This window comes from Gobio gobio (genome assembly GCF_949357685.1).
Source record: "Gobio gobio genome assembly, chromosome: 1".
Classification (NCBI taxonomy): Eukaryota; Metazoa; Chordata; class Actinopteri; order Cypriniformes; family Gobionidae; genus Gobio; species Gobio gobio.
The window spans coordinates 19,912,498-19,924,669 of record NC_137097.1 but is presented as its reverse complement, the minus strand read 5'-3'; positions in this window follow the sequence as shown (position 1 = coordinate 19,924,669).

The following is a 12,172-nucleotide window of genomic DNA, read 5'->3' as shown; positions in this document are numbered from 1 at the left end:
TGTGGTAGTTTACAAATTCATTAGCAAGAACAATGACATTGACAACAATGACACCAATTAAAGTAATGAAGGAGAATCATCAAGAGCATCACAGAGACAAAAGACAACACTAGCCATGGTTTTCCAGCAACAAGACACACTTTTACATTATTTTGGTGAAATTATTTCACAGTAGGAAGTCAGCAGAAAGTTAAACATTTTAAAATGAAAGTCTTTTGCTTTAGGTGTGTGGGAATACAAATGTAAAATCATGGTAAGTGAGGCTTTTCACCTTTTGTCTTTAATGGCTCTTCTGCTTCTGCCTCATGACTTTAATTGGTGTGATTGTTGATGCTAATCGATATCTGAGTTAAGTGTGAATTAATGGATGAAGGTGTGACTCTTCCTGATCTCTATGATAATCAGAGCTATAGTTGTGCTGATTGGATTAGAGCTGTTCCTATAACTGCTCACATCCTTTACATGCTTTATCTTCACCTGTAAGGACGGCCCCCTGAAACCTCTATAAAAGCACAATGTTCCTCTGCTTTAGTCACACTTGATGACTGCAGCACTACTGGTGAAGCGACTGAGAGCCACGTGACACACTATTATAAAGATGGCGTTTATCAAAGTGAAGAGTGAAGACGTGAAGATTGAAGAAACAATGAGAGTGAAACACTGTTACTAATTGTAACAGTGTAGCCTAATTATAAAATCTTAAATTTTAGCTTGAATTTATATATGTAATGAAAGTATGCTAGATTATTTATTGTGTGTCATTAGCAATGGACAATGGTATGTAAAAAAAGATAAACAAAACAATTTATTTAAACAATTCGTTTTAATCCGGCTTTGCCACAAAGGCAAAATGTGCATTCCATGCAAACAGCATCACGGTCTCCCAGAGCTCAACCACTGGGCATAGTGGCATGACTACAGTGACCTTTTCTTTGGTCTTGTTTAAATGCACAGTGGATGCATTAACTGGCAGTCGCTGGGTGCATTTCTTCAGATTCTTCCATCACTTCTTTTTCTGGTTCCTCGTGCATTTCACTTTCATCAATCTCTCCAACTCCAGCCAAGTTATCTTCGAGGTCTTTACACACAGACGGTACATTACTCCCGCCAGTTGGGTCATGACTGGATATGTTATCTGACCTAGCCCTTTTGGATTTTGTTTCTCCCAAACTCCATTTTTGAAATTTCGCTTTCTGTGGTCAAAATACTGTGTATGACAGAGTTCAGTGTTGCAATGTTCACAGAGGCGCCGAGGTCTTTTCTTCAGTCTTGGGACGTCCACCTTTCAACTGACGGCACACCGTGTTGATATCACAGAGCTTTATAGGCACACCGTGCTTGTTTACATCATAGACATGCAAGCTCGTCTCATGAGTTCTTCCGTATAACAATGACCTCACATGTGATTGGAGGAGCCCGACGAGCCTTCTAGCCCTCATCCAATCACGTGCGAGGTCCTGGGCATGACGACTCATACAGCAGTACTTGCAAGACGAGCATATAAACAGACATGTTTTTACTCCTGTACTCAGACCTTTTCCTCCATTTCCTGTGTTTTTGCTGTTTTGTGATCTACAATGGCTGATTGAAGGCTGGTCCCCTTCAACTCCTCTGCATGGACGTGATCAACCCCTTTCAGCCAGTCCGCAGACCGGCGAGAAGAAACTGCTGAATGCTATCAGTGGGCTGTCTCGTCAGCTTGCTCAGTTTGCTGCCGATGTAAATGAGCAGTTCACTTTAGTAAGCTCCAGGTTGCTGTCCATAGAGGATGGGTTGGCTGCTTTGGAGTCAAAAAACTGTGTGGAAGATACTAACTCTAAGAAGATAAGACGGGTGCACAATCCTAAGATTGCGGTAAGACTGCTATCTAAGCTAAAAGTAGCCTAAAAGCAAAGCTTTTTTTAAGTAGCACAAGCTAAAAGTAGAATTGTAAAAGAACAATTGTAAGTTGCTTTATAAAAGTTTTTTTTTTTTTTTGGTCTTGTAATTTACAGGCAGCAGTACGCCGTCTTAACAACTCGGAGACTAATTGTAGGCGCTACGAACCGGAGCAAGGGTAAGATTCAAAGAATATGCTTTCATTCTCCTGTATAAGGATATAGATCCGTTAATAGATACCGATCTTAACCGTACATTTTGTTTTCACAGACTAACCTCGCCTCATAACGAGGCTGTGACCTCATATTTGCTCGGAGCTATGTCTGCAAGTCCAGATTTACATGATGCTGATAATGATGACATTGTGTGTAAGTAACTTTTACTATTTTCTCCTTTATTGTTTTTATTGTTTAAGTTCTTTTACACATTGTTTTTTATTCATATCACTCATTTTCCAGCTGCCTGTAAGACATATTACGAGACCGTACGCAGGAGCTTCAGGTACAAACATCCAGATCTTGCATCGCAGGCGGAAGCTGTGAAGAGTTCAGCTCGGAGTCGAGCGAGAAGAAAGAGGGTAAGATTTATTAGATTAGATCCGTTTTTGGTCAATGTGACTTAATAGATGTGTTGAGTCGATACGCAGTGCATCACGCAATACTGATTGTCTTTATTGGCTGTTATTACAGCTGCTAGAAGCAAGACAGAGTGTGCTAGCTGAGGATGAGGTGGGCCTTTGGAAGAGCGCTACCATAGACCTGATGTCTGATGAGGAAGACGGCAGCGTTGGCGGGGTGTCTGGATGGATTGTGCGACCTCCATCCTTTCGCAGTCAGGAGCTCACCGAGCTCTGTGCCACGCTGCAGTCGAGATTAGAGGCGATTCCAAAGTATAGGGCAACGCACCACAGACGTCTGCAAAATGGACTGAATTCAGACAGAATGCCGCTAGATACTCAAGCGGAAAACAGACACTTCATGGTGCTGTAGGATTTTGGGCTTCTCGTGAGCTTCCCATTTGTTGTGTGGGCAGATCTCCTACGTTTTGTACATGGTTGTGTGTTTGTGCTAATAAAGCTCTTTCTTTGAATAAGCAGCACGTTCCTGGCAAATTTTCCTTTCCTCAATAAATTCATGTCCTTGATGGTAATAATAGTGTAATCCATAGGATAACAATGACATGAATATACAACATAATAGCATATCATATTAATATATAAAATTAACTAATTATATGTAAATAATTTTATATACTGTTGGGGTAACAGCTTAGGACCCAGGACCGGTAGTGAAAAATGAAGACCAGGAGTCAGGAGTCAGATTAATTAAAGAAAATTTACTGAAGAATAGTTTGCAGTTTCATCAGCAGAAGCCAGCTTCAAGAGGAGTTCGTAGGCCGCGCTCCCTCTAACAGTCTCCCCGCCTCCGTCTAACGTACATACAATTTTCTGAACAGTTATACGGTTTTCAAGGTCTAGACACGTCATTACTGCCATGTGGAATGATTCTGATTGGTTCTAACAACATGCATTGTAAGCAACTTTCCACACGTAGACAGATAGGAGCATATATCTCTAAAAATGCGTAGACTTGATGTCGCCCAGGCCCAGATTAATCCTCAATGACCTCGGAGGTCACAGAAAAGACGCCTCAAAGTCTGGAATCGTCTGCAGAACGGACCATCTCCACTTTATTCTATTTATTCTTTATTCTTTATTCTATTCTATAAAGAAAGAAAAGTATATCAGAGAGGTACATTTCTGTTACATTTTGAGTCCCCAAAAGAGTCACATAGCTGTAACATAGATGACCCCGGGGGTCGCTTTAGGAAGACATACAGTTAATACATGCTGAGCTCTTCTCACTTCAAACACCAAGGACATTTGCCTGTCAGCACATCTTGACACAGACATCAGAGCTGGATTCAAAAGCACAGAGCAACTAAAACACTACAATATCCAAAATCACTCCTTGAATATAGAGAACTGATTTATCAAATGTAGGACACTGTTATAACATTGATTATCATTCATTCATATTTTAATATTGATTAAATATTTAATATTTAATATCATTCTTGAAGGATATGTGTCTGATGAAGAGACAAGTGATGTTTGGCTTGACCCTTGACCCTTCATTCCCCCCTTTTAGACCATATGTGGGGGTCCCATACCGCCACGTCTGGTCTACAAGTGAGGTCACTACGGAAGGTCAAGTGGTGACGCATGTTTCCCGTTAGGGTCACAATTGTCTCTTCACCTCATCACGGACATGCTGGCCACTAAAAAGACCAGTCCCCGTTTTGAGGCTCTTTACCCCTTCCACTCACAAACAAGGCCCCAATGTTCTTCTCAAAACTCCTGATCAACATACTGATAACGTGCTTTCTCTCATTGAGAGGGGAACAGACAATATAGTACAATAGTATTCATACAATTCTTTAGGGTTTCAGTAAAAGGAAATATAAAATAAAATAAAATAAAATAAAATAAAATGAAATGAAAGACAAGTCCATATTTAATCTCTGAAAGCCGGGCTAAACGAGCAATCTCTGTTGCTGCATTCCCATCAAGTTAGAGGTGTGTGATGCCTCTAAAATCTGAACACATGACTGAAATTTGCAAGGTTAAAATGACCAGAATGATCTCAGCTGACCCTTGAATGCCAATCTTTAAGGTGTTTCCTGGCTCTCAATTATGCGGTATTTGGTGAGCGGTATAGAGGGGCCAATATTAGGGCAGGGGCTGCTGTGTCCAGTCTTGACCTTGGCCCCTACGAAACACAGCTTCCCCTCCCCACAGTGATGCTGCTGGCCTCACAGACATCTGCCTCACCTCTCATACACACCTCACATAAAAACACCCCCCTTTCTGGGAGGTGCCCCAATGGCGGTGACCCCCATTGCTTAGGTTGTCCTCTGCTGGCCAACAGAAGAGCTTACCCGTCATCGGCGAATCACCTCATGCTCATTGGTCATCGCTTAAGATCGTTGACCCTCAACAGGATCCGATATTTTCTGGAGCCTTTTGGAAAGTGCATTCAAGAGTCAGCAGAGCCCCGGGTCTGCTTTCAAATGAGTAAAAACATGGAGACAGGTTAATAATAGTTCCTGATCACACAGTTTTCCTGATACGAGTGTTCTCGTGAGACATCACACACGCCTAGGACAGACCCTCAGTCACCACTCAGAGAGCAAATACAAACTTTAGAAAATATAAAGGAAGAAACAAAATCATACCTAGGGAGGATAATTCAATTCATGATAATAATATAGAAAGATAAATATTGACTAAGTCTTTGATTATAAATTTAATTAAGATATATATATACAATTATATTGGAGAGGCAGTGGATTCTAGAACCCACCCTTTAAGTTTCTACTGAGGCCAAAGTGGGGGTATTAATGGTCTACCAATTTAGGCTGGTTCCTAATTTCCAATTAAAAATAGGATTGTAATTACTTTTTCAAAACAGACCTTTTCAGGTGTAAAACTCAATAGTGGCCTGAAATAAAAAATAAAAAGTAAATAAATAAAAATAAACCACATAATAGTCCATCCAATTGCATTCAGTCTCATATAGCATGCCCCACCTCAAAAGAATAGAAAATAAAATAAAACATTCATATCATCCATCTCATTATTTCCACTTAAAACATAAACTTGTTCCTAATTTTTACTCAAGAACCCTTTTGCTAAATTTACTTTTTTTCCAACAGACTCATTTTCTCCCCTCATAGCCCACATAACTGTTGATGAACTTATCCATAAAAAGAAAATAGTTCATGTTAAAACCTTTTCATCAAAATGACTTAATTATCAATTCGTATTCCATTCAATAAGTTTGTTCACTCATCTTTATCATATTGACATTATGCTTAATCATACTAAATACCAAATTATTAATCACCATGTTATTAGTAAAACATTTAAGATCATTCATCAGGGTTTTCCTTAAAGTACCCTTTTATAATTTTCTTTTATTCTCAATGTCTTGTCCATTAAAACTCTTCAGGTGTAAGCTCCAAATGACCAAAATATTAAACCTCTTAATTCATGTCACTTGGTAGTGATACTTCATCAAATCCTCACTAGCCTTATCTTGCCACTTACACCCAAACGTGTCATAACTTTACAAAGAACTTACAGATTTCATAATTTCCCATATTACTTTAAATTTGGACTATAAGTCATCATCAATTTCTTTAAAGCTGTTTTTCCCTTTAACTTTACGGGTGTTCCTAAATTCTATTTCACAACATTAATCTTTGGGCTATTTCTCATTATTGTTCTATCAATCTGCAGATGCCACACAATATGATCATTATTGTTTCTTATCTCTACTGCTCTGCAGAAACCAAAATATTATATTCCTCTTATCTCAATCCCAGTCACACAGAAAGACTTAAAGTCACTTGCTTCTTTAACATTAATTGTGGTTCTCTATATAAATCAAAGTATCATAAAAAAAATTTAAATAAAGTAAAAATAAAACTTTTCATTTTTAGAAGTTATCTCTTTGGTCGCCCTCCGGCCTTTCAGAATTTTGAGGGAGTCTCTGGATAATTTAGATAGTGACTTCAGCCAATTTGTCACTTTGTCTCTGCCGTCAAGTCTATAACATTTACTCCTACCATTTTTAATCAATTGACATTATTTAAATTTAAGCCCTCAGTTGAATTTAGACAAAGGTTTTAACCCATGATGGACGGCAATCTTTAACTTTACAATTCCACTTTAACTAATCCAGAGAGTAATTCAAATCAACATCATAAATGACAAAAGTCGTCATAACAGACAGAGCTGGATAATAATCCATTTAAAGCTTGTCCCGTGTTCTGGATCACCTTTTCACCAGATTCCTTCAAAATTATCAGTTTCTTTAAAGGTTGTCGTTTACCTTAACCCATCTGTAATGGTCAAATACTCATTCCAGAGGTTAATACCACCCAATTAGGACAGAACAGTTCTAGGAACACATACAACACATACAAAACATAAAGAGCAGTCACACACACACACATTAAACATGAATTGCTCATTCGCAAATTCTACTTTTAGTGTTTACTCAAATTATTATTTAAACTGAGCTTTTACGTCTGCTTATTATTAATTTGTCTCTACAAAAGTCAGCTGGATTGTTTTGGTTCTGATATCATTTCTTTGTTTTGTTTCAGCTTTAGCAGGGCGATAACAGATTGCACCATCCCTGTTCCCACAAGCCGTCTCTCTCTCTCTCCCTCTCTGATAACCTTTTCAAAAGTCGTCTAAGACTTTAACTTTAATGTTAAATTCATTCTCATTTAAGGTCTATGTGTAAAAACATCTCATACCTTTTTAAACACTATGTTTTCCCTAAAACATGTCTTATTATTTTCAAGTGATGCCCTGTGCTTTTACTCATCAATATCTTCTATCATCTGTGGCACAGGCTCAGATATCAGCCTTGAGCTGGTTTCGAAAGAGAGAGACTTCTATGCATTCAGTACTGGTACTGCATTTTCATAAACTTTTAACTTGTCACTCTAGCACAGCATAAGACTTGGCTAGAGATTGCATTTATCTTCCAATAAACATCAGACTTCACACTATCTCAGCGTAAGACCTGGCTAGAAATTAAAATTGTTTTCAAATAAGCGACAGACATTTTCCTTTTAACTCTATCTTTTTCCAGAATTGACGGTTCCAAATAACCATAATTTTATATTTGTCTTTTGCCCAAACAATACATTTAAACTTCAAACATCCAAATTGAGTCTTAGTTACTCTTCCAATTTTAGCCACAGCACCAGAAATGACATGGTGGGGCAGATTCAGATAAGCGAATTGTTTTATTACAGCTCTGCATGAGCTTATCTTTTGAAAACAAAACATCAGCTTCTAGGGTTTTTAGCTTTTAACACTATTTACACATTTAACACAATTCTCCTACAGTGTTTTTACCAACATCCAGTCAAATAAACTTTATCAGAATTTTTCACGAATCATTTTAACATTTTTATCATTTAAACCCTCTATGTCTCTAATTATATAGTTATGTCGTTATTCTTTTAACCATAATTTATTTTAAAATGATCATAGATCTTTCCTTTTAAAAGGAATTCCTTAAGACGTCAATATATGAACTTATTACTTATTTCCTTATTTTTAATCTGTGTACCTCTGTTTAAAATCCCTCCGTGTCCGTGACTATATCTGCTTTTTCCTTTTTCTTTTTAAAAAAAACAACAACTTCAAGTCCTTTTACTCACACTACACAAACCAAATCCTACATAATTTTCAGTGATTTCTGCCAATTTATTTCACAAACAGTTAGGAATTAAAATTTTTCCAGTCTTTTAGCTTTTAGCCAGTCAAGTTTCTGATTAACTTTTCCAATTAGAATTAAAACCTTTTGCTGCCCATTTACTTAATAATTCTTTCAAATTTCTTTGACGTCAGGGCTTTAGAGCAGCGCTGCTTACAGCGTTTGCTGTCTTTCGTCTCAAAATCTTTATCTGGACTGATTATGTCACTCAAATTGTTAGCCATCATTTTAGTCAAAGTTCATACTCACCTGAAATTATACCCGCAGAGATGGAGGCGGCGATCTTTAACCAACACAGCTGTGGCTTCTGCGTGATGAAACTGCAAAGTACACTTATACGAAAAAGTCACTTACTGGTCCATTCCAATTTGGGTCATACCTTACATTTTACTCGGGATCGTTCCTGATGCATCCCTGGCAAACAACCCTGAATCTATTTTTATTTTGTTTAACTAATAACTTAATCCCTAACTGTCTATTGTCCTAAATTCGGGGATCCCCTATCTGAGTTGGAAGAGACGGAGAAGGTTTGCGGTGATGCACTGGCCCCCTTTGTCCAGTGCCGCATGCCCCTTTTAGGAGTGGTCTCCTTACCTTAGCCCTTAATCAGCTCTCTCCCCTTTAAGCATGCCTACGTTGCACCCCGTTTCCAAATTATTGGCCTACTGGAGCGACTTCTTATACCCCTTGTGTGTTTCTCAAAAAGCTCTCGACTTACTCAGAGTAGCCGAAACACAATCCTTAGTATAATTATTCCCTATTTCCCATTGAAATAAAGCTCTCCCGTTCCCCTAACCCAGTCTCTTCCAGTCAGACAAGTCTAATAATAAAAATATATTACCTTATCTACTTGTTTGCCAGAGGTGTACCAAGGAATGATTGCTCGCCAAATCTCCACCATAAACTGTTGGGGTAACAGCTTAGGACCCAGGACCGGTAGTGAAAAATGAAGACCAGGAGTCAGGAGTCAGATTAATTAAAGAAAATTTACTGAAGAATAGTTTGCAGTTTCATCAGCAGAAGCCAGCTTCAAGAGGAGTTCGTAGGCCGCGCTCCCTCTAACAGTCTCCCCGCCTCCGTCTAACGTACATACAATTTTCTGAACAGTTATACGGTTTTCAAGGTCTAGACACGTCATTACTGCCATGTGGAATGATTCTGATTGGTTCTAACAACATGCATTGTAAGCAACTTTCCACACGTAGACAGATAGGAGCATATATCTCTAAAAATGCGTAGACTTGATGTCGCCCAGGCCCAGATTAATCCTCAATGACCTCGGAGGTCACAGAAAAGACGCCTCAAAGTCTGGAATCGTCTGCAGAACGGACCATCTCCAATACTGGATCTGCACAGAATCATGAGACGCACACACAAAGTTTCCCAGAAAAACAGTCTCCATCAAGGTCGGGACATCTTAACTAACTATCAACAAAGCACTTCTCCAAAGCATACTGATACTACATTTAGTACAGAAGTGACTTTATTCTATTCTATAAAGAAAGAAAAGTATATCAGAGAGGTACATTTCTGTTACATTTTGAGTCCCCAAAAGAGTCACATAGCTGTAACATAGATGACCCCGGGGGTCGCTTTAGGAAGACATACAGTTAATACATGCTGAGCTCTTCTCACTTCAAACACCAAGGACATTTGCCTGTCAGCACATCTTGACACAGACATCAGAGCTGGATTCAAAAGCACAGAGCAACTAAAACACTACAATATCCAAAATCACTCCTTGAATATAGAGAACTGATTTATCAAATGTAGGACACTGTTATAACATTGATTATCATTCATTCATATTTTAATATTGATTAAATATTTAATATTTAATATCATTCTTGAAGGATATGTGTCTGATGAAGAGACAAGTGATGTTTGGCTTGACCCTTGACCCTTCAATACACTCACCTAAAGGATTATTAGGAACACCATACTAAAACTGTGTTTGTCCCCCTTTCGCCTTCAGAATTGCCTTAATGCTACGTGGCATTGATTCAACAAGGTGCTGAAAGCATTCTTTAGAAATGTTGGCCATTATTGATAGGAGAGCATTTTGCAGTTGATGGAGATTTGTGGGATGCACATCCAGGGCACGAAGCTCCCGTTCCACGACATCCCAAAGATGCTCTATTGGGTTGAGATCTGGTGACTGTGGGGGCCATTTTAGTACAGTGAACTCATTGTCATGTTCAAGGAACCAATTTGAAATGATCCGAGCTTTGTGACGGAGCATTATCCTGCTGGAAGTAGCCATCAGAGGATGGGGACATGGTGCTCATAAAGGGATGGACATGGTCAGAAACAATGCTCAGGTAGGCTGTGGCATTTAAACGATGCCCAATTAGCACTAAGGAGCCTAAAGTGTGCCAAGAAAACATCCCCCACACCATTACACCACCACCACCAGCCTGCACAGTGGTAACAAGGCATGATGGATCCATGTTCTCATTCTGTTTACGCCAAATTCTGACTCTACCATCTGAATGTCTCAACAGAAATCGAGACTCATCAGACCAGGCAACATTTTTCCAGTCTTCAACTGTCCAATTTTGGTGAGCTTGTGCAAATTGTAGCCTCTTTTTCCTATTTGTAGTGGAGATGAGTGGTACCCGGTGGGGTTTTCTGCTGTTGTAGCCCATCCGCCTCAAGGTTGTGCATGTGGTGGCTTCACAAATGCTTTGCTGCAGACCTCGGTTGTAACGACTGGTTATTTCAGTCAAAGTTGCTCTTCTATCAGCTTGAATCAGTCGGCCCATTCTCCTTTGACCTCTAGCATCAACAAGGCATTTTCGCCCACAAGACTGCCGCATACTGGATGTTTTTTTCCCTTTTCCCTTTCCCTTTTTTTTCCCTTTTCACACCATTCTTTGTAAACCCTAGAAATGGTTGTGCGTGAAAATCCCAGTAACTGCAGATTGTGAAATACTCAGACCGGCCCGTCTGGCACCAACAACCATGCCACGCTCAAAATCGCTTAAATCACCTTTCTTTCCCATTCTGACATTCAGTTTGGAGTTCAGGAGATTGTCTTGACCAGGACCACACCCCTAAATGCATTGAAGCAACTGCCATGTGATTGGTTGATTGGATAATTGCATTAATGAGAAATTGAACAGGTGTTCCTAATAATCCTTTAGGTGAGTGTATATAGCATTAATCAGGTCAGTTATAGATTATGGATTTATAGCATATAGCACAGCATGTCAAACTAAATTAAGAATGATTGATAGAATTCAGTTTAGAGCACTGAGAATGGTCATGGGTGCTATTAAAACGACTCCAACAAGTAGCTTTACTGGTAGAGACAAAAGAAGCCCCACTAACATTAAGATTCATTAAACTAGCATTAACATATAGGGTTAGGTTGCTAGGGAGTAATAATAATCCAGCAGTGTCGGTATTAAATGATTGTTGGGAATATCATGTTTTATTTAGATGTAGGAGAGACAGTGAACAGAGACATAGATGGCAAGAAATGGATGATAACATTGAGGATATTCTTGGGGAACAAGGGATGGAAAGTGAAAGAATTAGAAGCTTAATTATTTTCCTTAAACACAGCTTTAATACGAATATAATTTTTATATTTTTTATTTAAATAAACCCCCTTTTTGATTGAATGACCAAAGGTTTACTGCAACACTCTATATACTCCTGTACAGTAGGTGGCGGTATGCAACAAATGAACGATGCAATCTGCCAAGAAACTAAAGGAAGCAGAAGAAGGGACTTTTATTTTGCTCTTATTGTATGACGCTCCTGCATCTGTTGTGATTCGGCTGAAGAAAGGTTTGTGTTTTAAGCTTTTAAAGTGTTTAAGGCGACACAGAATGAATGATGTATTATTAAATGTAACTAACATTTATCAGCGTTGTGTGAGTAAAGTAACAGAATAAACTAATGGATAGTGATGGGCAGACCGAGGCTTCGTGAAGCACTGAAGCAGTTGAAGCAAATGTGCCATATTGTTTTCAAAGCTT